The sequence below is a fragment of the Balaenoptera physalus genome (genome assembly GCF_965194825.1).
Source record: "Balaenoptera physalus genome assembly, chromosome: 2".
NCBI classification, from domain to species: domain Eukaryota; kingdom Metazoa; phylum Chordata; class Mammalia; order Artiodactyla; family Balaenopteridae; genus Balaenoptera; species Balaenoptera physalus.
Window position 1 is genome coordinate 54,039,250 of NC_138883.1, and position 27,092 is coordinate 54,066,341.

At 34.9% G+C, this 27,092-nt stretch overlaps 1 long non-coding RNA gene across 1 annotated transcript; it reads right to left on the minus strand.

The window, feature by feature from the left end:
* Positions 1-566: 566 nt before the first annotated feature.
* On the minus strand, positions 567-23,711 carry LOC309656141. The gene is made up of 2 exons (XR_014261170.1): positions 22,265-23,711; positions 567-16,958 (listed from the first exon to the last, which is right to left on the minus strand). It is a non-coding gene; the product is annotated as an uncharacterized lncRNA (long non-coding RNA).
* Between the last annotated feature and the right edge of the window lie 3,381 nt (positions 23,712-27,092).

Here is a 27,092-nt window from a genome sequence, read left to right on the forward strand (position 1 = left end):
GCCTGTGCAGCCCGCCACTGCCAGGGTCCCGTGATCCAGAGACAACTTCCCTGGGAGAACACACAGCACACCTCAGCCTGTTGCAAAGTCATGGTGGCCTCTGCCGCTGCAGGCTCACCCCACATTCCGTACGTCTCCCCACCCCCAACCTGAGTGAGCCAGAGCCCCCCAGTCAGCTGCTACTTTAACTCCGTCCTGTCTCGGCGGGGAACAGACACCCTCAGGCGTCCTACCTGCAGAGGTGGGGCTAAATCCAAAGCTGAACCTCAGGAGCTGTGCAAACAAAGAAGAGAAGGGGAAATTTCTCCCAGCAGTCTCAGGAGAAGTGGATTAAATCTCCACAATCAACTTGATGTACCCTGCATCTCTGGAATACCTGAATAGACAACGAATCATCCCAAAATTGAGGTGGTGAATTTTGGGAGCAACTGTAGACTTGGGGTTTGCTTTCTGCATCTAATTTGTTTCTGGTTTTATGTTTATCTTAGTTTAATAATTAGAGTTTATTATCATTGGTAGATTTGTTTATTGATTCAGTTGTTCTCTTCCTTTTTTTTTCCGTTACATATAGGTATATATATATATTTTTTTTCCTTTTTCTCTTTTTGTGAGTGTGTATGTGTGTGCTTCTTTGTGTGATTTGTCTGTATAGCTTTGCTTTTACCATTTGCCCTAGGGTTCTGTCGGCCCTTTCTTTCTTTTCTTTTTCTGTTTTGTTTATTTCTGTTTTTCTTAGCATAGTTTTTAGCACTTGTTATTATTGGTGGATTTGTTTTTTGGTTTGGTTGCTCTCTTCATTCTTGCTTGCTTTTTTTAATTACTTTTTAATTTTTTTTGTTTTTAATAATTTAAAAGAAATTTTATTGAATAACTTTATTGTATCTTTTCTTTCTTTATTTCTTTTTTTCTCCCTTTTCTTCTGAGTCATGTGACTGACAGGGTCTTTGTGCTCTGGCCGGGTGTCCGGCCTGTGCCTCTGAGGTGGGAGAGCCGAGTTCAGGACATTGGTCCACCAGAGACATCCCAGCTACACGTAATATCAAACGGCAAAAGCTCTCCCAGAGATCTCCTTCTCAATGCTAAGACCCAGTTCCACGCAATGACCAGCAAGCTATGTGCTGGACACCCTATGCCAAACAACTAGCAAGAGAGGAACACAACCCCATCCAGTAGCAGAGAGGCTGCCTAAAATCATAATAAGGCCACAGACACCCCAAAACACATGATCGGATGTGGTCCTGCCCACCAGAAAGACAAGATCCAGCTTCATCCACCAAAACACAGGCACCAGTCCCTTCCACCAAGAAGCCTACAGAACCCACTGAACCAACCTTAGCCACTGGGGGCAGACACCAAAAACAACAGGAACTACGAACCTGCAGCCTGTGAAAAGGAGACCCCAAACACAGTAAGTAAAGCAAAATGAGAAGACAGAGAAACACACAGCAGATGAAGGAGCAAGGTAAAAACCCACCAGACCAAACAAATGAAGAGGAAACAGGCAGTCTACCTGAAAAAGAATTCAGAGTAATGATAGTAAAGATGATACAAAATCTTAGAAATAGAATAGAGAAAATAAAAGAAACATTTAACTAGGACCTAGAAGAACTAAAGAGCAAACAATGATGAACAACACAATAAATGAAATTTAAAATTCTCTGGAAGGAATCAATAGCAGAATAACTGAGGCAGAAGAACAGATAAGTGACCTGGAAGATAAAACAGTGGAAATAACTACCACAGAGCAGAATAAAGAAAAAGAATAAAAAGAATTGAGGACAGTCTCAGAGACCTCTGGGACAACAATAAATGCACCAACATTCGAAATATAGTGGTCCCAGAGGAAGGAGAGAAAAAGAAAGAGACTGAGAAAATATTTGAAGAGATTATAGTTGAAAACTTAACCAATATGGGAAAGTAAATAGTCAATCAAGTCCAGGAAGTGCAGAGAGTCCCACACAGGAAAAATCCAAGGAGAAACACGCCAAGACGCATATTAATTAAATGATCAAAAATTAAATACAAAGAAAATATATTAAAAGCAGCAAGGGGAAAACAACAAATAACATACAAGGGAATCCCCATAAGGTTAACAGCTGACCTTTCAGCAAGCCAGAAGGGAGTGGCAGGACATATTAAAAGTGATGAAAGGAAAAAACCTACAACAAAGATTACTCTACCCAGCAAGGATCTCATTCAGATTCGATGGAGAAATTACAACTTTACAGACAAGCAAAAGCTAAGAGAATTCAGCACCACTAAACCAGCTCTACAACAAATGCTAAAGGAACTTCTTTAGGCAGGAAACACAAGACCTACAATAACAAACCCAAAACAATTAAGAAAATGGTAATAAGAACACACATATCGATAATTACCTTAAACGTGAATGGATTAAATGTTCCAACCAAAAGACACAGGCTTGCTGAAAGGATACAAAAACAAGACCCATATATATGCTATCTACAAGAGACCCACTTCAGACCTAGGGAAACATACACACTGAAAGTGAGGGGATGGAAAAAGATATTCCATGCAAATGGAAATCAAAAGAAAGCTGGAGTAGCAATTCTCAAATCAGACAAAACTGACTTTAAAATAAAGACTATTACAAGAGACAAAGAAGAACACTACATAATGATCAAGGGATCAATCCAAGAAGAAGATATAACAATCATAAATATTTATGCACCCAACATAGGAGCACCTCAATACATGAGGTAAATGCTAACAGCCATAAAAGGGGAAATCGACAGTAACACAATCACAGTAGGGGACTTTAACACCACATTTTCATCAATGGACAGATCATCCAAAATGAAAATAAATAAGGAAAAACCAGCTTTAAATGATACATTAAACATGATGGACTTAATTGGTATTTATAGGACATTCCATCCAAAAACAACAGAATACAATTTCTTCTCAAGTGCTCATGAAACATTCTGCAGGATAGATCATATCTTGGGTCACAAATCAAGCCTTGGTAAATTTAAGAAAATTGAAATCATATCAAGTATCTTTTCCGACCACAACACTATGAGACTAGATATCAATTACAGGAAAAAATCTGTAAAAAATACAAACACATGGAGGCTAAAGAATACAGTACTAAATAAGCAAAAGATCACTGAAGAAATCAAAGAGGAAATTTAAAAATACCTAGAAACAAATTACAATGAAAATACGATGACCCAAAACCTATGGGATGCAGCAAAAGCAGTTGTAAGAGGGAAGTTTATAGCAATAGAATCTTACCTCAAGAAACAAGAAACATCTCAAATAGACAACCTAACCTTACACCTAAAACAATTAAAGAAAGAAAAACAAAAAAACCCCAAAGTTAGCAGACGAAAAGAAATCACAAAGATCAGATCAGAAATATATGAAAAAGAAATGAAGGAAATGATAGCAAAGATCAATAAAACTAAAATTCGGTTCTTTGAGAAAATAAACAAAATTGCTCAACCATTAGCCAGACGCATCAAGATAAAAAGGGAGAAGACTCAAATCAACAGAATTGGAAATGAAAAAGGAGAAGTAACAACTGACACTGAAGAAATACAAAGGATCATGAGAGATTACTACAAGCAACTCTATGCCAATAAAGTGGACAACCTGGAAGAAATGGACAAATTCTTAGAAAAACACAACTTTCTCAGACTGAACCAGGAAGAAATAAAAATATAAACAGATCAATCACAAGCACTGAAATTGAGACTGTGATTAAAAATCTTCCAACAAACAAAAGCCCAGGACCAGATTGCTTCACGGGCAAATTCTATCAAACATTTAGAGAAGAGCTAACACCTATCGTTCTCAAACTCTTCCAAATTATAGCAGAGGCAAGAACACTCCCAAAGTCATTTTATGAGGCCACCATCATCCTGACACCAAAACCAGACAAAGATGTCACAAAGAAAGAAAACTACAGGCCAATCTCACTGATGAACACAGATGCAAAAATTCTGAACAAAATAATAGCAAACAGAATGCAACAGCACATTAAAAGGATCATACACCATGATCAAGTGGGGTTTACCCCAGGAATGCAAGGATTCTTCAATACACACAAATCAATCAATGTGATACACTATATTAAAAAACTGAAGGAGAATAACCGTATGATCATCTCAATAGATGCAGAAAAAGCTTTTGACAAAATTCAACACCCATTTATGATAAAAACCCGCCAGAACGTAGGCATACAGGGAACTTACCTTGACGTAATAGAGCCATATATGACAAACCCACAGCCAACATCGTTCTCAACAGTGAAAAACTGAAACCATTTCCTCTAAGATCAGGAACAAGACAAGAATGTCCACTCTCACAACTATTATTCAACATAGTTTTGGAAGTTTTAGCCACAGCAATCTGAGAAGAAAAAGAAATAAAAGGAATCCAAATCGGAATAGAAGAAGTAAAACTGTCCCTGTTTGCAGATGACATGATACTATCCATAGAGAATCCTAAAGATGCTACCAGAAAACTACTAGAGCTAATCAATGAATTTGATAATGTAGCAGGAAACAAAGTTAATGCACAGAAATCTCTTGCATTCCTATACACTAATGATGAAAAATCTGAGAGAGAAATTAAAGAAACACTCCCATTTACCCTTGCAACAAAAAGAATAAAACACCTAGGAATAAACCTACCTAAGGAGACAAAAGGCCTGTATGCAGAAAACTATAAGACATTGATGAAGGAAATTAAAAATGATACAAACAGATAGAGAGATATACCATGTTCTTGGATTGGAAGAATCAACATTGTGAAAATGATTATACTACCCAAGGCAATCTACAGATTCAGTGCAATTCTTATCAAACTACCAATGGCATTTTTCACAGAACTAGAGCAAAAAATTTCACAATTTGTGTGGAAACACAAAAGACCCCAAATAGCCAAAGCACTCTTGAGAAAGAAAAACGGAGCTGGAGGAATCAGGCTCCCTGACTTCTGACTATACTACAAAGCTACAGTAATCAACACAGTATGGTACTGGCACAAAAAAAGAAATATAGATCAATGGAACAGGAAAGAAAGCCCGGAGAAAAACCCATGGACATATGGTCACCTTATTTTTGATAAAGGAGACAAGAATATACAATGGATAAAAGACAGCCTCTTCAATAAGTGGTGCTGGGAAAACTGGACAGCTACATGTAAAGAATGAAATTAGAACACTCCCTAACACCATGCACAGAAAAAACTCAAAATGATTTAAAGACTTAAATGTAAGACCAGACACTATAAACCTCTTAGAGGAAATCATATGCAGAACACTGTATGACATAAATCACAACAAGATCCTTTTTGCCCCAACTCCTAGAGAAATGGAAATAAAAACAAAAATAAACAAATGGGACCTAATGAAACTTAAAAGCTTTTGCACAACAAAGGAAACCATAAACAAGACGAAAAGACAACCCTCAAAATGAGAGAAAATATTTGCAAATGAAGCAACTGACAAAGGATTAATCTCCAAAATTTACAAGCAGCTCACACAGCTCAATATCAAAAAAAACAAACAACCCAATCCAAAAATGAGCAGAAGACCTAAATAGACATTTCTCCAAAGAAAATACACAGATTGCCAACAAACACATGGAAGGATGCTCAACGTCACTAATCATTAGAAAAATGCAAATCAAAACTACAATGAGGTATCACCTCACAGCAGTCAGAATGGCCATCACCAAAAAATCTACAAACAATAAATGCTGGAGAGGGTGTGGAGAAAAGGGACCCCTCTTGAGCTGTTGGTGGGAATGTAAATTGATACAGCCACTATGGAGAACAGTATGGAGGGTCCTTAAAAAACTAAAAATAGAACTACTGTATGACCCAGCAATCCCACTACTGGGCATATTCCCTGAGAAAACCATAATTCAAAAAGAGTCATATACCACAATGTTCATTGCAGCTCTATTTATAATAGCCAGGACATGGAAGTAACCTAAATGTGCATCGACAGATGAATGGATAAAGAAGATGTGGCACATATATACAATGGAATATTACTGAGCCATAAAAAGAAATGAAATTGAGTTATTTGTAATGAGGTGGATGGACCTAGAGTCTGTCATACAGAGTGAAGTAAGTCAGAAAAAGAAAAACAAATACCATACGCTAACACATATATATGGAATCTAAAAAAATATATATGGTTCTGACGAACCCAAGGCCAGGACAGGAATAAAGACACAGACCTAGAGAATGGACTTGAGGACACAGGCAGTGGGAACGGTAAGCTGGGATGAAGTGAGAGAGTGGCATGGACATATATACACTACCAAATGTAAAATAAATAGGTAGTTGGAAGAAGCCTCATAGCACAGGGAGATCAGCTCGGTGCTTTGTGACCACCTTGAGGGGTGGGATAGGGAGGATGGAAGGGAGATGCAAGAGAGAGGAGATATGGGGATATATGTATATGTATAGCTGATTCACTTTGTTATACAGCAGAAACTAACACACCATTGTAAAGCAATTATACTCCAATAAAGATGTTAAAAAAAACTATAAGAAAAAGAAAACAAAAATGAACAAGCAGAGAAAGAATCTATGAAATAGAAGACAGGACCTTTGAAATTGTATAGTCATAGGAGAACAAAGGAAAAAAAGGGTGTGAAGGAAGCTTATATGAACTATGGGATACCAATAAGAAAAGCATCTCTGAATTTTTGGAGACCCAGAAGGAGAAGCCAGGGAGAAGGGGACAGAAAGCTTATTTACAAAAACAGTGGCTGAGAACTACCCAAACCTGAGGAGAAATCTGCATATCTAAGTTAATGAAGCTAATAGGTCACCTCAAAATTTCAATCCAAATCAGTTTTCTTTAAGACATATTAAAATAAAACTGTCTAAACTTAAAGCAAGGATCAAATTTTGAAAGTAGCAAGAGAACCAAAATTCTCTCCTACAGGGAACTCACATAAGACTATCAGTGGATTTCTCAGCAGAATTCTTGCAGGCCAGGAGAGAGTTGGATGATATATTAATATAATAATTTGTGAATGTACACTAAGAGAAAAAGAGGTGAATTTTAACATCAAAAACATAAAGAAGGGAGTAAAAGGATAGAGCTTTATATGTGATCAAAGTTAAGTGGCTATCAGCATAAAATAGACTATTATATCTATAAAATGTTTTATGTAAGCCTCATGGTAACCACAAATAAGTAGATGTATGAAAGATAAAAGGAAATCAAAGCATACTACTACAGAAAATCATCAGTTCACAAATGAATACAGCACAAGAGGAAGAAAAGAACAAGGGAAGTACAAAACAGAGAAACACCAATTAATAAGATGGCATTAGTATGTCCTTACCTATTAATAGTCATTAATAATTACTTCAGATGTAAATGGATTAATTCCCAATCAAAATGCATAGTGGCTGAATGGATGAAAAAAATAAAATATACCCTACTATATGTTGCCTACAAGAGATTCACTTCTGCTTTAAAGATACACGTATGCTTAAAGTGAAGGAATGGAAAAAGATATTGTAGCCAAGTGTTAACTAAGAGATCAGGGGTAGCTCTACTTCTATCAGACAAACAGACTTTCAATCAAAAGCTTGTAACAAGAGGCAAATTTCCTTCATAATGATAAAGGGGTAAATTCATCAAGAGGATATAACAATTGTAAATATGCATGCACCCATCATCAGAACACCTATATATATTAAGCAAATGCTAACAGATCTGAAGAGAGAAGTAGACAACAATACAATAATAATAGAAAAGTTCCATAGCTCACTTTCAACACTGGATAGATATTCCAGACACAAAAACAGTAAGGAAACATTGGACTTGAGCTATACTCCGGACCAAATAGACCTAAGAGACATATACAGAACTTTCCATCTATCAGCAGCAGAGCACACATTTTTCTCAAGTGCACACAAAACATTCTCCAGGACAGACCATATGTTAGGTCACAAAGCAAGTTTTAGCAACTTTAAGATTGAAATCATACCAAGTATCTTTTCCAACCACAATGGCATGAAACTAGAAATCAATAACAGGAAGAAAACTGTAAAATTCACAAATATGTGAATTTCACTCCTAACAACCAATAGGTGAAGGAAGAAGTAAAAAGAGAAATCAAAAAATATCTTGGAGCAAACCAAAATGAAAACACAACATATCAAAACTTATGGGATGCAACAAAAGCAGTTCTAGGAGGGAAGTTTATGGAAGTAAACACCTACATTAAGAAAAAAGAAAGATCTCAAATAAACAACCTAACCTTGCACTTCAAGAAACTAGAAAAGGAAGAACTAATTATGCCCAAAGTTAGCAGAAGGAAGGAAATAACAAAGATCAGAGAATAAATAAATTAGAGACCAGAAAAATAATAGAAAAGATCAACAAAACAAAGAGATGTTTTTTGAAAAAATAAACAAAATTGACAAAACTTTAGCTAGCCTAAGAAAAAGAGAGAAGACTCAAATAAATAAAATTGGAAATAAAGAGAAGACATTACAAATGATACCAAAGAAGTACAAATGATCATGAAACCACTATGAACAATTATATGCCAAAAGATTGGATAACTTAGAAGAAATGAATAAAATTCCTAGAAACATACAACCTAGAAAAACTGAGTCATGAAGAAATAGAAAAATTGAGATCAATTACTTCTAGGGAGATTGAATCAGTAATCAAACCCTCCCAACAAAGAAAAGCCCAGGACCAGATGGCTTCCCTGGTGAAGTCTACAAAACATTTAAAGAAGAACACCAATCCTTCTCCAACTCTTCCAAAAAATTGAAGAGGAGGAAACACAAAGTCATTTTACAAGCCCAGCATTACCCTGATACCAGAGTCAGATAAAGACACTACAAGAAAAGAAAATTATCAGCCAACATTCCTGATGAATATAGATTTTTAAAATTCTAAAAAAGTTACTAGCTAACAGAATTCAAGAGCACATTACGAGGAATGAGTGGAATTTGTCTCTGAGATGCAAGAATGGTTCAATATACACAAATCAATAAATGTGACACACCACATTAAGAGAATGAAAGAATAAAATCATATGATCATCTAAATAGATGCAGAAAAAGCATTTGACAAAATTCAGCATCCATTCATGATAAAAAACTCTCAACAAACTGGGTATAAAAGAAACATACTTCATCAAAATAAATGCCATATATGACAAGCCCATGCTAGCATCATACTCAACAGTTAAAGGGTGAAAGCTTTTCTTCAAAGATCAGGAACAAGACAAGTGTGCCCACTCTCTCCACACTTATTCGACATAGTACTAGAAGTTCTACCCAGAGCAATCAGGCAAGAAAAAGAAATAAAAGGCATCACACTCAGAAGGAAAGAAGTAAAATTATTTCTGTTTGTAGGTGATATAATCTTATATATTAAAAATCCTAAAAACTCCACCAAAAAGCTATTAGAACTAATTAACAAATTCAGTAAAATTGTAGGATATAAAGTCAATATACAAAAATCAGCTGTGTTTCTCTACACTAATAATTAAATATCTGAAAAAGAAATAAAGAAAACAATCTCATTTACAATGGCATCAAAAACAATAAAATACTTAGGAATAAATATAACTTAGTAAGTGAAAGACCTGTACACTGAAAAATATGACTTTGATGAGAGAAATTAAAGATGAAGCAAATAAATGGAACAATATCCTTGGTTCATGGATTGGAAGAAGTAATATTATTTAAAATGTCCATACTACTCAAAGTTATCTATATATTCAATGCAGTCCCTATAAAAATTCCAACGGCATTTTTCACAGAAATAGAAAAAAAAAAACCAAAATTTATATGAACCCACAAAAGACCCTGAAAAAACAAAGCAGACCTAAGAAAGTAGAACTAAACTGGAGGCATCACATTCCTGATTTCAAAGTATTACAAAGCTATAGTAATTAAAACAATATGCTACAACTATATGGTATGTCTAAAAACAGACGTGTAGACCAATGGAACAGAATCAAGAGCCCACGTATAAACACTTATATACATGATCAACTAATATTTGACAAGAGAGCAAAACATACTTAATGGGAAAAGATCATCTCTTTAGTGAATAGTGTTGGGAAAACTAGATAATCACATGCAAAAGAACAAAATTGGACCTCTGTCTTACATCATACACAGAAATTAACTTGAGATGGATTAAAGAGTTAAACATAAGACCTGAAGCCATAGAACTCCTAGAAGAAAAGATAGGGAAAAGCTCTTTGATACTCATCTTGGTAACAACTTTTTGGAAATGACATGAAAAGCACAAGCAACAAAATCAAAAGTAAACAAGTGGGACTACATCAAACCAAAAAGCTTCTGCACAGCTGAGGAAACCATCAACAAAATGAAAAGGCAACCTATGGAATGGGAGAAAACATTTGCAAATTATATATTTGATAAGGAGTTAATATCAAAATTATGTAAGGAAAGTCTACTACTCAATAACAAAAAACAAACAATCCAATTAAAAAATGGGGAGAGGACCTGAAAGGTCCTCTGAAAGGTGTTCAACACCACTGATCATCAGTGAAATGCAAATCAAAACCACAATGATATATCGCCTTACACCTGCTAGAATGTCTATTATCAAAAAGACAAACAATAAGTGTTGGTGAAGATGTGGAAATAAGGGAAATTATGTGCACTGTTCTTGGAAGTGTAAATTGGTGCAGCCACTATGCAAAACAGTATGGAGATTCCCCAAAAAACTACACATAGAGTACTATATGATCTAGCAATCTCACTTCTGGGTATATATCCAAAGGAAATAAAATCAGGACCTCGAAGAAATACCTGAACTCACTTGTTCAATGCAGCGTTATTCAAAATAGCCAAGATATGCGAACAACATAAGTGTTTATCGATAAAGAGATGTATTACATATATACAATGGAATATTATTCAGCCATGAGAAAGAAGGAAATATTACCATTTGAGACAACACAGATGAACCTGAGAGCATTATGCTAAGTGAAATAAGTCAGAGAAAGACAAATATTGCATGATCACACTTACATGTGGAATCTAAAAAAGTTGAACTGATAGAAACAGAGTAGAATGGTGGTTGCTATGGGTGTGGGGTCAGAGTGATGAGGAGATATTGGTCAAAAGGCACAAAGATTAAGATTAATCTTTAATCAGCTGTAAGATTAATAATGTCTGGTGATCTAATGTAAAACATGGTGAACTTAGTTAACAATACTATATACTCGAAAGTTGCTAAGAGAATATGTATTAAATTTTCTCACCTCACAAACACAAAAAAGGTAATTTTTATGTGTGGTGATGGAGGTGTTAATTAATTATACTGCGGTAATCATACATACATATGTATGTACGTTTGATACATATATATGTAACAAATCATCACATTATACACCTTGAATTTATACAATTTTAAATGTCAATTATATCGCAGCAAAGCTGGAAAAAAAATAAAATAGCAAATATCTAGCATATGCTTGGGTCTCAAAATTATTAGGTATAACATGAGAGTCTGTATATATTGCAAACACTTAAATATTACATCTCAAAACCAAAGACTCAAAGATCCCAATTTAAAGACAAAAAGAAAAAAAACACCAAGCAAGGTAAAATATTTTGTAGATAAATTTCACATTATGCATTTAAAATGAAATGTTGAAGATTCTCATTGTTCCCATAACCATAGTAAAAGTCTCATTTTGTATGATTTTGTACAAAACAAGCAATCAATTGAATTCAAACCTGAGAAAATTTTATAAAAATGTATTTTACTCTTGACATTTTAAAGAATCTATCTATGGACTTAATGTTTCACTTTAAAATTAGTTCCTTTTGCAATTTTTTACCACAACCAGGCCTACACTCACAGGTCTGGCTTCTAATTTAACATAGTCATTCTCCTAAATTGTCTACAATTAAATTGTTAAACTAGACTATAAGATAAGTTGGCTGTTAAACTGAACAAAGTTTAACATGTATGTTTGTAATCAAGGGCTTTAACAGAGAAATTTTAAATCTGATGAAAGCAATATACCCTCTCAGAAATAAGCACATACTTAAAATTTGGCATAGAATTTAGGGAGTTCTCTAAATGGAGAACCTCCATTAAATGTCAATCTGGATCCCAGATTAAACCCATGGTTAAACAGAAAGAAGACATACAAACATCTGTATAAAATACTATTTACTGAATCTGCAAAAAAATACCAGGTACTGTCCCAGGCACTTTATATATTTAATTCAATTCTCACAATAATTCCTGTAATATACAGTAGTATCACTATAGATAAAAAAAGTAAAGAGAGTAAATGACACAGGCAGTGTCACACACCTGAAAAGATAAAATTTGACAGTCTTTCCATCATACTGCCCTGCTAACAACTTTTCTAGGATTATGTAAATATTAACTGAAAACCGTGATCTGAATTTATACCCCCTTACTTTTTGGACTTTACCTGAATTACACAATAGCACCAAGTTTTTTTATATGGCACAACCATTCCCATAAAATAGACTACACTGGAACTCACAATGGGTCCAATTTCCCATCCCGACTCCCAAGAGAGTATTTAAAGCATATTAAGTAGGTTACTGTGTTTTTAGACATTTCTTCTCTATCACCAAGATCCTCAGTGCAAATATAAATGATAAAGACATTAAAAATGCACTTGGGGGCTTCCCTGGTGGCGCAGTGGTTGAGAATCTGCCTACCAATGCAGGGGACACAGGTTCGAGCCCTGGTCTGGGAAGATCCCACAGTCCGCAGAGCAACTAGGCCCATGAGCCACAACTACTGAGCCTGCGCGTCTGGAGCCTGTGCTCCGCAACAAGAGAGGCCACGATAGTGAGAGGCCCGCGCACCGCGATGAAGAGTGGCCCCCGCTTGCCGCAACTAGAGAAAGCCCTTGCACAGAAATGAAGACCCAACACAGCCAAAAATAAATAAATAAATAAATTTATTTTTTAAAGAAATGCATTTGAATCCATTTTAAGTCCATTGTAAAATTCAGCAGTCACTCAACAATGTTTTGTTTTCTATTTTAAACAATGAGCTACTTATTTTTACTCCCAGGTTCTTAAAAAAAAACCCAAAAAACAAACAAAACAAAAAAATAGGATTGTTCAGCAATGTAGAGTTTACACCATTAGCTTTTTTATGTGAACAACCTCATATGTTTTCATAAACGCTGTACTCAAAGCCAACTAATCCTCAGGGAATAAGTATCTAGGCCTTCAAGAAAGATGAAATTATCTAGCCAGCCAGTTCCTAGCATTCACTTATTACAATGAACCATAACTGAGGCTCTAACTTTCTGATAAAGTAAGCAGCAACCTGGATTTCAAACTCTTTCCATCCTCCCATTGAAAACTGATGATTATCCATTGAATGATAACAGCATTTGCAGCTTAAGTGAAACAATATATACTTCTCTTCCACCCTAGTACATGTTGCTGAGTTGGTAGCTATCTACTGCCTTGTAATTTTAATGCATTCATCATGTTGTACTTTCAGATATAAATTATAAACTTGAACTAATAAAATAGATCTACATTTTCATTAAGATCAATCATGAATGAAAATTTGTCACCATGTATACTGCAATAAGAATGGGCAAACCAAACTCCTGAAATTGAAAAAGATTCATCGTTCAGGTCAGGGTGATTTAAAACTATTCCTAACACTATAATGGAAAACTAATTTATGAAATTAATATAACATTCCAAGATTATTTTTCTTGATATACAGAAAATTCATACAAATCTATGAAATAAAAACTGAAGTTTCAGTAAAAAAATAAGAGCCATGACTATAAGTAGATCATGCCCTGCCCTGCAAGTATAAGAGTAAATGCTCAATGTTAAGAATTTGGAAAATACATATATATGCAGAGAAAATTTTCAACAAATTATGACTTAAGAACCCCCCACAAGCATTGTGATATATGCCCTGAAATTCATTTTTATATATTTGTTTAATGTAATTACAGAATGAAAATGATATTGTATTTATAATTTTGTTTCCACTTTCCATTCACCTTGTGATCATTTTCTCATGTCATTAAGCATTCCTTGAAAACATCCTGTAGACATATTTAAATAAACAGATCCTTTAGGGAATATGTAGGAAGTATTATAACACAATATTCAAATGACTTTCTATCACACAGATTTTAGAACATAAGGGATCCCCTGTAGGGAGTAAGGACAAAGACTTTGTCCTCTAAAATACTTTCCCAGTCTTTATAATCTTTCCAGCTGATAACTGTTTTTCTCAACTTTTGTCCTAATTTTTCTGGGTAAATGTCACACTACCTATGCAGAATTCTGTTATTTAACATTACTTTCCTCAGAGAGTTCCCTCTTTGTGATTCCAGAAAAATAAGAATTTCATAAATTATATATAGACAGTCAATTACCAGAGTTTTCTTAAGCTAATCAGATTTTTAAAAATCCTTTATTAATTATGTAGATATTGGCCAAAACCTCCAGTTTATTTTTACTTATAGACCTCTGACCACAGTGTGCATGTTATTGTTCAAATATATACATCCACACTGACAAGAAAACAAATTCCCATTCTTAATATAGAGACCATCTCAGGATTATATTTTACAGTTCTGGGGTCAAAATCTGGTGATCTTCAATCACCCTGGAAAACTGCATTTTTACCCAAATTATAAACATCCAAAAGTTCTAATTTTAGCACATATTCTTTTAAAAATGAAAGTATTATAAGACTTACATAAAGGATATACATTTATCTCAGAATTTTTATAAAATGTTAGACTAAGAAGAAATTCCAGTTAAACAGTATCCAAACTCAGAATTTCTTGTCCTTTAAATATTTGTTTGGATCAGGGTAAATACACATGTGGATTTATTTCAAGTTATTTGCACACATGTTATGAAAAAAATTCTCAGGACTATAAACTATCTTGTACTCGAAAACATTATTGACTTCCCACTGCATAATGGATGGAGTTCAGACTCCTTCCTGGACAAGGATATGCATGGCAGGTCAGGCATCATCAGGTCCCAGTAACTGGTTGAAGCTTCCCTCTCCTATACCTTCTCTATAGCCCAGCTGACCTCTTCAGTTTCTTACAATAATCACACTAGTTCAGTACTCACAGTTTCACTTATGATTTTATTAACCACTTTGTCTATTCCATTTTATCAAGTTCTAGAGAAGAGCCAGGCCTTTAAGATCTGTTCTTGGATTAAAATGTTCTATTAAACCTTCTCTGAACGTTTACTGTACTAGTCATACACGTTGGTGCTTGGTTAAATTAAAGTGGTTATTCTTCTTGGACTGTATTCTAATTGCCTGATGTACACAAATTCCCCCTCTCTAACAAGATTGTAAGATCATAGAAGGCAATTATAAAATACCCCATGTGCAGCACACTAAGATGCAGTCTAGTAAGAACGCAATGAATACTTCTTTATTTGACCTTTTCTTCTTAAGTAATTAATGAGACTATTGCTGCAAATACTACCACAGCTGTGAAACGTGCCACTATCAATGTGACCAGAAGTAGAAATGGAAAGGTTTTGAAAGGGTTTTTTTGACTGATATGTAAATACAGTCAAAATGCTTGTAATAAAATTTCATCATATCCCTGCACTTCAAAGAAGTTATATAAATAAAATAATAAATAAATCATTAGTAAGAATTTAATACTTTCAGTACCCGTCCTCATGGTAAGCATAGTATATAAATATGCTTAAAAATTAAAATACAAATATATTTATCTAAATCCAAATAATTTAGGATTTAATATTAACAAGATGAAAAGAATGGGCCCCAAATAATAGGTTTGGGGTACATAATGTTATAATAATATGCCTTAGAAAATCTCCAAATTTGATTATATAATATTTATTCAGCCTCCTTTCTTTTGAATCTTATTTCCAACCAGTCCTATATTTCCTGGGCATATCTCACATCATAATTTGTCTACTCAAATTTTGATATAATGTTCTTTCTTAGTTAATGGAAAATATTCACAAAATAAGCAAGTTTGTATCACTTTAGGATATTAAAACAAAAACATGAAAAGACTGAGTACTTGCTAGACAAACTCACTTAGCTGAGTGAATCAAATTTCTTTCAGTAAAATATTAAGAATTTTCCACATCACTGGCAAAGTTAAAACCATGAATCTTAAATCTATAAATGTCTAGAATTTACTGTATTCATGATCTTGCTATGCAGAGAAGGCTACCATCACTATAGAAACTTCAACTATTTTAAATATGAATCCTTTCCCTAAGATAAAGTGAAAATACTATCTGAAGCTTTGCCTCCCAAGAAACAGCAAGGCAAATGAAAATATAGAGTCACTGGAAGTACTAATGAGCATTTGATTTACTCCATAACCTAGTCCCCTTGATTTCAAATCTAGTGACCTGTCTGTAAACATCAAAGATGTTCATCAGTCATCTTGAATCTCTTCTTTGACATGCATATGGGTACATTTACTTAGTTTTTTTTAAGTGTAGGCTCCCTTCCCTCAATTAGTAGCAGTTCCTTAAGAATAAAGTCTTTAATTCCTTTATTTAGTTATTCAAGTAGCCAATTCTATGCTTTAAAAGCAACAGATGCTTGCAAAATACAAATTGGAAATTGGAAAAAAAATCAATATATTTAAATTCACTCATGGTAGATTTATAAAGTGGGAAATTTGGTAGAGGTCATTGAAGAAACTTTGCCCAAGTTAAACTTCATTTAAAATAGTAACTAATAATTACTACAGGCAGAGATTTTTTTTTTTGTTTTGTTCATTCATGTATCTCTAGTGCCTCGTGCATTGTAGGTACACAAATATTTGCTGAATGAATAAATGCACAATTTTCTTAAATTAATGGAGGACACTTTAACCATGTGATGTATATTACAAATACCATGTACTATAAATGTTTAAAAATCTATTATGTCAAAATCTTCATGCCTGACCAGAGCCTACCATCAAGCCTCTTAGATAGCCTCAACCACCAGAGGGCAGAGAGCAGAAGCAAGAAAAACTACAATCCTGCAGCCTGCGGACCAAAAACCACAGTTACAGAAAGATAGAGAAGATGAAAAGGCAGAGGGCTATATACCAGATGAAGGAACAAGAAAAAAACCCAGAAAAACAACTAAATGAAGTGGAGATAGGCAATCTTCCAGAGAAAGAATTCAGAATAATGATAGTGAAGATGATCCAGGACCTCGGAATAAGAATGGAGGCAAAGATTGAGAAGATGCAAGAAATGATTAACAAAGACCTAGAAGAATTAAAGAACAAACAAACAGAGATGACCAATACAATAACTGAAATGAAAACTACACTAGAAGGAATCAATAGCAGAATAACTGAGGCAGAAGAACGGATAAGTGACCTGGAAGACAGAATGGTGGAATTCACTGCTGCGGAACAGACTAAAGAAAAAAGAATGAAAAGAAATGAAGACAGCCTAAGAGACCTCTGGGACAACATTAAATGCAACAACATTCGCATTATAGGGGTCCCAGAAGGAGAAGAGAGAGAGAAAGGACCAGAGAAAATATTTGAAGAGATTATAGTCGAAAACTTCCCTAACATGGGAAAGGAGATAGCCACCCAAGTCCAGGAAGCACAGAGAGTCCCATACAGAATAAACCCAAGGAGAAACACGCCGAGACACATAGTAATCAAAGTGGCAAAAATTAAAGACAAAGAAAAATTATTGAAAGCAGCAAGGGAAAAACGACAAATAACATACAAGGGAACTCCCATAAGGTTAACAGCTGATTTCTCAGCAGAAACTCTGCAAGCCAGAAGGGAGTGGCATGATATACTTAAAGTGATGAAAGGGAAGAACCTACAACCAAGATTACTCTACCCGGCAAGGATCTCATTTAGATTTGATGGAGAAATCAAAAGCTTTACAGACAAGCAAAAGCTAAGAGAATTCAGCACCACCAAACCAGCTCTACAACAAATGCTAAACGAACTTCTCTAAGTGGGAAACACAAGAGAAGAAAAGGACCTACAAAAACAAACCCAAAACAATTAAGAAAATGGTCATAGGAACATACATATCGATAATTACCTTAAACGTGAATGGATTAAACGCCCCAACCAAAAGACATAGACTGGCTGAATGGATACAAAAACAGGACCCATATATATGCTGTCTACAAGAGACCCACTTTAGACCTAGGGACACATACAGACTGAAAGTGAGGGGATGGAAAAAGATATTCCATGCAAATGGAAATCAAAAGAAAGCTGGAGTAGCTATACTCATATCAGATAAAATAGACTTTAAAATAAAGAATGTTACAAGAGACAAGGAAGGACACTACATAATGATCCAGGGATCAATCCAAGAAGAAGATATAACAATTATAAATATATATGCACCCAACATAGGAGCACCTCAATACATAAGGCAACTGCTAACAGCTATAAAAGAGGAAATCGACAGTAACACAATAATAGTGGGGGACTTTAACACTTCACTTACACCAATGGACAGATCATCCAAAATGAAAATAAATAAGGAAACAGAAGCTTTAAATGACACAATAGATCAGATAGATTTAATTGATATATATAGGACATTCCATCCAAAAACAGCAGATTACACATTCTTCTCAAGTGCGCACGGAACATTCTCCAGGATAGATCACATCTTGGGTCACAAATCAAGCCTCAGTAAATTTAAGAAAATTGAAATCATACCAAGCATCTTTTCTGACCACAACACTATGAGATTAGAAATGAATTACAGGGAAAAAAACGTAAAAAAGACAAACACATGGAGGCTAAACAATACGTTACTAAATAACCAAAAGATCACTGAAGAAATCAAAGAGGAAATAAAAAAATACCTAGAGACAAATGACAATGAAAACACGACGACCCAAAACCTATGGGATGCAGCAAAAGCGGTTCTAAGAGGGAAGTTTATAGCTATACAAGCCTACCTAAAGAAACAAGAAAAATCTCAAGTAAACAATCTAACCTTACACCTAAAGAAACTAGAGAAAGAAGAACAAACAAAACCCAAAGTTAGCAGAAGGAAAGAAATCATAAAGATCAGAGCAGAAATAAATGAGATAGAAACAAAGAAAACAATAGCAAAGATCAATAAAACTAAAAGTTGGTTCTTTGAGAAGATAAACAAAATTGATAAGCCATTAGCCAGACTCATCAAGAAAAAGAGGGAGAGGACTCAAATCAATAAAATCAGAAATGAAAAAGGAGAAGTTACAACAGACACTGCAGAAATACAAAACATCCTAAGAGACTACTATAAGCAACTTTATGCCAATAAAATGGACAACCTGGAAGAAATGGACAAATTCTTAGAAAGGTATAACCTTCCAAGACTGAATCAGGAAGAAACAGAAAATATGAACAGACCAATCACAAGTAATGAAATTGAAACTGTGATTAAAAATCTTCCAACAAACAAAAGTCCAGGACCAGATGGCTTCACAGGTGAATTCTATCAAACATTTAGAGAAGAGCTAACACCCATCCTTCTCAAACTCTTCCAAAAAATTGCAGAGGAAGGAACACTCCCAAACTCATTCTATGAGGCCACCATCACCCTGATACCAAAACCAGACAAAGACACTCCAAAAAAAGAAAATTACAGACCAATATCACTGATGAATATAGATGCAAAAATCCTCAACAAAATACTAGCAAACAGAATCCAACAACACATTAAAAGGATCATACACCACGATCAAGTGGGATTTATCCCAGGGATGCAAGGATTCTTCAATATACGTAAATCAATCAATGTGATACACCATATTAACAAATTGAAGAAGAAAAACCATATGATCATCTCAATAGATGCAGAAAAAGCTTTTGACAAAATTCAACACCCATTTATGATAAAAACTCTCCAGAAAGTGGGCATAGAGGGAACCTACCTCAACATAATAAAGGCCATATATGACAAACCCACAGCAAACATCATTCTCAATGGTGAAAAACTGAAAGCATTTCCTCTAAGATCAGGAACGAGACAAGGATGTCCACTCTCACCACTATTATTCAACATAGTTCTGGAAGTCCTAGCCACGGCAATCAGAGAAGAAAAAGAAATAAAAGGAATACAAATTGGAAAAGAGGAAGTAAAACTGTCACTGTTTGCGGATGACATGATACTATACATAGAGAATCCTAAAACTGCCACCAGAAAACTGCTAGAGCTAATTAATGAATATGGTAAAGTTGCAGGATACAAAATTAATGCACAGAAATCTCTTGCATTCCTATACACTAATGATGAAAAATCTGAAAGAGAAATTATGGAAACACTCCCATTTACCATTGCAACAAAAAGAATAAAATACCTAGGAATAAACCTACCTAGGGAGACAAAAGACCTGTATGCAGAAAACTATAAGACACTGATGAAAGAAATTAAAGATGATACCAACAGATGGAGAGATATACCATGTTCTTGGATTGGAAGAATCAACATTGTGAAAATGAGTATACTACCCAAAGCAATCTACAGATTCAATGCAATCCCTATCAAATTACCAATGGCATTTTTTACGGAGCTAGAACAAATCATCTTAAAATTTGTATGGAGACACAAAAGACCCCGAATAGCCAAAGCAGTCTTGAGGCAAAAAAATGGAGCTGGAGGAATCAGACTCCCTGACTTCAGACTATACTACAAAGCTACAGTAATCAAGACAATATGGTTCTGGCACAAAAACAGAAACATAGATCAATGGAACAAGATAGAAAGCCCAGAGATTAACCCACGCACCTATGGTCAACTAATCTATGACAAAGGAGGCAAAGATATACAATGGAGAAAAGACAGTCTCTTCAATAAGTGGTGCTGGGAAAACTGGACAGCTACATGTAAAAGAATGAAATTAGAATACTCCCTAACACCATACACAAAAATAAACTCAAAATGGATTAGAGACCTAAATATAAGACTGGACACTATAAAACTCTTAGAGGAAAACATAGGAAGAACACTCTTTGACATAAATCACAGCAAGATCTTTTTTGATCCACCTCCTAGAGTAATGGAAATAAAAACAAAAATAAACAAGTGGGACCTAATGAAACTTCAAAGCTTTTGCACAGCAAAGGAAACCATAAACAAGACAAAAAGACAACCCTCAGAATGGGAGAAAATATTTGCAAATGAATCAACGGACAAAGGATTAATCTCCAAAATATATAAACAGCTCATTCAGCTCAATATCAAAGAAACAAACACCCCAATCCAAAAATGGGCAGAAGACCTAAATAGACATTTCTCCAAAGAAGACATACAGACGGCCACGAAGCACATGAAAAGCTGCTCAACATCACTAATTATTAGAGAAATGCAAATCAAAACTACAATGAGGTATCACCTCACTCCTGTTAGAATGGGCATCATCAGAAAATCTACAAGCAACAAATGCTGGAGAGGGTGTGGAGAAAAGGGAACCCTCTTGCACTGTTGGTGGGAATGTAAATTGATACAGCCACTCTGGAGAACAATATGGAGGTTCCTTAAAAAACTAAAAATAGAATTACCATATGACCCAGCAATCCCACTACTGGGCATATACCCAGAGAAAACCGTAATTCAAAAAGACACATGCACCCGAATGTTCATTGCAGCACTACTTACAATAGCCAGGTCATGGAAGCAACCTAAATGCCCATCAACAGACGAATGGATAAAGAAGATGTGGTACATATATACAATGGAATATTACTCAGCCATAAAAAGGAACGAAATTGAGTCATTTGTTGAGACGTGGATGGATCTAGAGACTGTCATACAGAGTGAAGTAAGTCAGAAAGAGAAAAACAAATATCATATATTAATGCATGTATGTGGAACCTAGAAAAATGGTACAGATGAGCCAGTTTGCAGGGCAGAAGTTGAGACACAGATGTAGAGAATGGACATATGGACACCATGGGGGGAAAACTGTGGTGAGGTGGGGATGGTGGTGTGCTGAATTGGGCGATTGGGATTGACATGTATACACTGATATGTATAAAATTGATGCCTAATAAGAACCTGAAGTATAAAAAAACAAACAAAACAACTAATACTAAACTTTCATTGGGTTATTTGTATGGAAATATGTTAATATAAATGTTTCAGACATTACATGAAATTCCTAAAAATCTTATATTTGTATTTGTATGGAAATATGTATGGAAATATGTTAATATAAATGTTTCAGACATTACATGAAATTTCTAAAAAAAAAAAAAAAAAAAAATCTTCATGCCTTTTCTTGACTTCATTAAACTTATTATCCATGGTAACAGGAAGTGGGAATAGTTTTGGTATCTTAAATTTACAAACACCTTTTACACCTTTTAAACTTTTCCCACATTCATTCTTTAGTGCAGAGTGGCTAACTTATAGTATAAAGCTCAAAAGTTAGCCCCAAAGACCCCATAAGTGAAATAGTCAATCCTAAAAAGCAAAGAGTTTTATATATCTTCTATCTTAAGTCTAACTGCCAGCTAAACACCAACAGATGAATATTTTTTTAATCCTTTAGTCCAATTCTACTGAAGTTATTTAGGAAAAACTTTTCCTTGTTTTACACTGCACCAACTACGAGAGGTATCAAAGAAATATGTTCTTGCACCAGGGGAATTCAAAAAGATGATAGAAAACAAGACACAACAGCACAGACTCTATTGTGAAATTGTGGTCTAATGACTATAAAACTACGACTTAGTCTTTGGCTTTTAAAAGTAAGTAATATTTTGATTACTAGTAACATGTCTTGTTTGTTAACATGAAGTGCAGGACTCATGATTTTAAAACTCTAAATGCATTTTTATTTTTAATAGTCACTAGCTAATAATTACGGTACAAAATTAAAGTTTATAACTGAGGTATAACAAATGAGTGTGAGCAGATCTTACCTGATATTCGCTAATTGTTCTCATCTACCACTGCTATACTCTTCAAAATTCAAAACTTTTACTTTAAACTTTTAAATGTTAATTCAAGAAGCCATTGATAAAGGATTTAATTCCTAATAGTGTTCTTTTTCTCTAGAAATAGCTTTTGGCAGCACAGGACTTGTTATCCATAGAAATAAATGCTGTCAGTCATTCAAAATTTTTTGAGTATCTCTATATGTGAGGCATTCTTACAGGGACTGGGGATAGAACAGTTAAGCAGAGAGACAAAGTCCTTCCTTTACAGGTTCTTTTCTATAACTTATATTCCAGTAAGGATGACAAAGATAAGTAAACAAATAATTTAAGTGCTAATTAGTATAGGAGGATAAAAAGCAACTAGAACACTACTGAGGGGAATTACCGCTAGATATGATAACAAAGTAAAGCATGTCTAAGGAAATGGCACTGATACTGAAACTTCATTAAGAATGCTCTATGTGACTATGCGATTGAGTGAGCCACTCAATGAATTTGTTGAAGAGTTTTTGTAGATAAAAGAGAAAACAAGTTTAGAGATCCCTGGAGGGAGGATGCTTATTTAGCATCATCCAGTTATAGCAAGAAGCCCAGGGTGACTAGAAATATGGAATATAGGGAAAGAGTTGTGCAAGAAGGCACTAAGACAAGTGGAGGACAGATTTTGTAAGGCATTGTAGGCCATCTTAACTGGTAAGGGGCAGTTTTGATTCTAAGTGCAATGGGAAGCAATTAGAGAGCTCTAAACAGAGAAGTAATATTATTTGATTTAATACCACTTAAAGGGCTTCCCTGGTGGCGCAGTGGTTGAGAATCTGCCTGCCAATGCAGGGGACACGGGTTCGAGCCCTGGTCTGGGAGGATCCCACATGCCGCGGAGCAACTGGGCCCGTGAGCCACAATTGCTGAGCCTGCGCGTCTGGAGCCTGTGCTCCGCAACAAGAGAGGCCGCGATGGTGAGAGGCCCGCGCACCGCGATGAAGAGTGGCCCCCACTTGCCGCAACTAGAGAAAGCCCTTGCACAGAAACGAAGACCCAACACAGCCATAAATAAATAAATAAATAAATATCACTTAATGTGTGTTTACTATTGCTAGGCAATTTGCTAAATGATTTACAAATATTATTTAATCATTATATCAATCCAATAAAGTCAATCTTACTATTCCCATTTTACAGAACAGAAAACTGAGGTAGAAGGGAATTATGGGACTCAAATTACAAAAATGCCAAGTGCTGGGACAGATATTCTAACCTAAGTTCTCCATTATAGACCCTGGATTCACAACTGTCCTACCCTCCTAATGGCGTTAGGTTCCTCAGGACACACACAATACAGTTGAATAGGGCCAAAGGGGAAAGTGGTAATTTTCACACAGGTCACAGAAGAGAAATCAATGTATAGCTAGAATGAAATAGTCCTTGAAACTAAAGCTCTGGGATATTTTAGTTCTCATTACGAGTCATCAGTTTGGTTTAAATTAATTTTTATAAGCTTTCTTAAAGATGTCAGCAATTGTTACTTTCTACAACTTTTTTTTTCTCCTTAAGGGCATAATAATTACCTCAAACATCTTTGAATCCTCTACATTCCCTAGCACACAGTGCCTTGCAGGAAGTGGGAACTTTAGAGTACTTGTTGAACAAATGATACATTACAAAATTACAAAAAAATTCTTCTTCAGTACCTGGCACCATGGGAAACCTTAGACCTAACAATCAGCTGATGCTGGTTCTTAGTGAAATCAGTTTTCAGGGAGTTTATATTGAACTTGAAATTGTACTTTAAGAAATCTTCAAAGTGTCTTTAAAGGTTTTTCAAAATCTGGCCCTAGACATTTTTCACTTTATCCATTTTTAGATGTTTCCCTGATTTTTAAAACATCAGTTACCCAGTAGCTATATTAAAGCTCTTGCCTTTTGTTTGAATTAACTAGAAAATTTCACAGGACCATTGTCAGTTGGATAAATATATCACCTCCCCTGAAAATTTCCTACTCCCTTCTGAAATTCTCAAGAGGATTTGTAACAGTAACCCCTTTCCATTAAGTTCTGATCCTTCCGGGTAATTTCTTGTTTCTTTCAGGATAAAATGTATTGGCAACAGCTTTGATGTCTTTATGTTGTTTTATCCTTTCTTCTTTAAGAAGCAGTTTTTGTTCATTCTTGGCTCTCAGGACATGCTTTATGTAACATCAGCATGAAAAGAATTAGAATGGAAATGTATATCCCTTTTTGGAACTGTGTCTATTTACTTACTATAAAAGGTACAGCAGTTTTTCAAAAGCCTAGCGGAACAATGCTGTACTCTTCTCAATTTCACAGTAACAGCTGAGCTGTGACCAAACTCTTTGACAAGAATGAATATTAAGTCAGGACAAGAAGATAGATAATATAGACTTTTCTTACTGAAATAAAAAATTAATGACAGATGCATTTACAAACTGATACATAACTAAAACATGGCTTAAAAGATGAGACATAAATGATCAGAAAAAAATTTTGAAATGGTTTGATTCTCCAATCTTTAAATGAATGACTTCATTTTCTCAATGGTAATGACATATACTTTCATGTCATCCATCCTTTTTTTTTTTCCCTTCCAACACCAACCTCTCAAGAATTATAATCAACCAATATTTATGGAATATCTACTACAGGTCTAGAATTATGCTAGTCAAAATTATCCATAATGCAGAACTTCCCCTCAAAAGACATCTTGTTGTTGAAACAATAGTAACATAACAGAAGTGGTAAAAACAAAACGATTAAGGGCTAGATCATATGCCATGGTGAAAAGTGTAATAGGATTTCCAACACAGGAGATATCCATATGAGCTGGAATAGTCTGGGGTAGAATTATGAAAGAAAATATATGTTGAACTAAATACTTAAATATAAAGAAAGACAAATTCACAATTTAACTCCTTAACTAGGCCTAGAGACCATATATAATCCGCTCCCTCCTACTTCTCAGTCCTCATCTCCCGGCACTCTCCCCTCTCCATCCACAACTGCCTTTCTCTTATTCATTGGTGGACTCATACACATGGCTCAGGTCAATGTACTACAAAAAGTTCAAAAAATGAGTCTGAACCCCACTTAAGAACTATTACTTTAAACAAGCTTTTATTGGTGTCCATAAAAACCCTGGCTCATACCATGGATCATAAATTAAGTGTGATTAAAACCCAAACTAAGGGCAAAAATGTTTCACAGAGATTAAACGAAATATTAGAGAAAGCAGTCTCTTAGATCACTTGCTTTCAAAATGATCATATTGGCACATTTTCAGATATACCTGACTCATAAAAATATTCTGATTCAGAAAATCTGTAGCAACAAAAGCATAGAAAACATAAGCCAAATATTTGTGGAGATTTGCAGCATGGCCTTTCCCCACATTTTTCAGTGTATTCACTGGCCTATCACAGCACCTTGAACTTATTACTCAGTAAATATCTATTAAGTAAATTGATGCATAAAAGAAGAAATGAATGAGTCATGTCATTTGCTTTTTAACTAGGCTGAGCTATGATAGCCTGGGAAAATGCCCTAGCCTTGTACACTCACACTCATATGGTTTTAACATGTATAACTACTATTTTCATGTGTTTGTTGCCAATCTATATCTTCTTTGGAGAAATGTCTATTTAGATCTTCTGCCCATTTTTGGATTACCAAAAATTACCAAAAACTAGCAACAATTCAAACTTCTATCAAGAGCTGAATGGATAAACAAAATGCAGTATATCCACACATTAACATATAACATAAAAAGCATATAACATATCAAGCAAACTGTGGACACATTAAACAACATTATGCAGAGAAAAAAAAATCCAGGTACAAAAGTATACATACATTAAAATAACATTTTTATTAAATGCTATAAAAGACAAATCTAATCTATCATGACAGAATGCTGATCAGTGTTTTCTTGAGGCTGGAGTAGAGACTGACCAAGAAGATATTCACCTGGAAATATTCACCTGGAAGAAATTCACTTTTCATGTATTAAGAAAATTGATTTCAATTTGAAAACAGTCCCCAAAAAGTAACTCCAGGCCCACGTGGCTTACCTGGTAAATTTTATTCAGCAACAAATAGAAATGCACTACTAATACATGCAGCAACAGGGGTGAATCTCAAGGATAT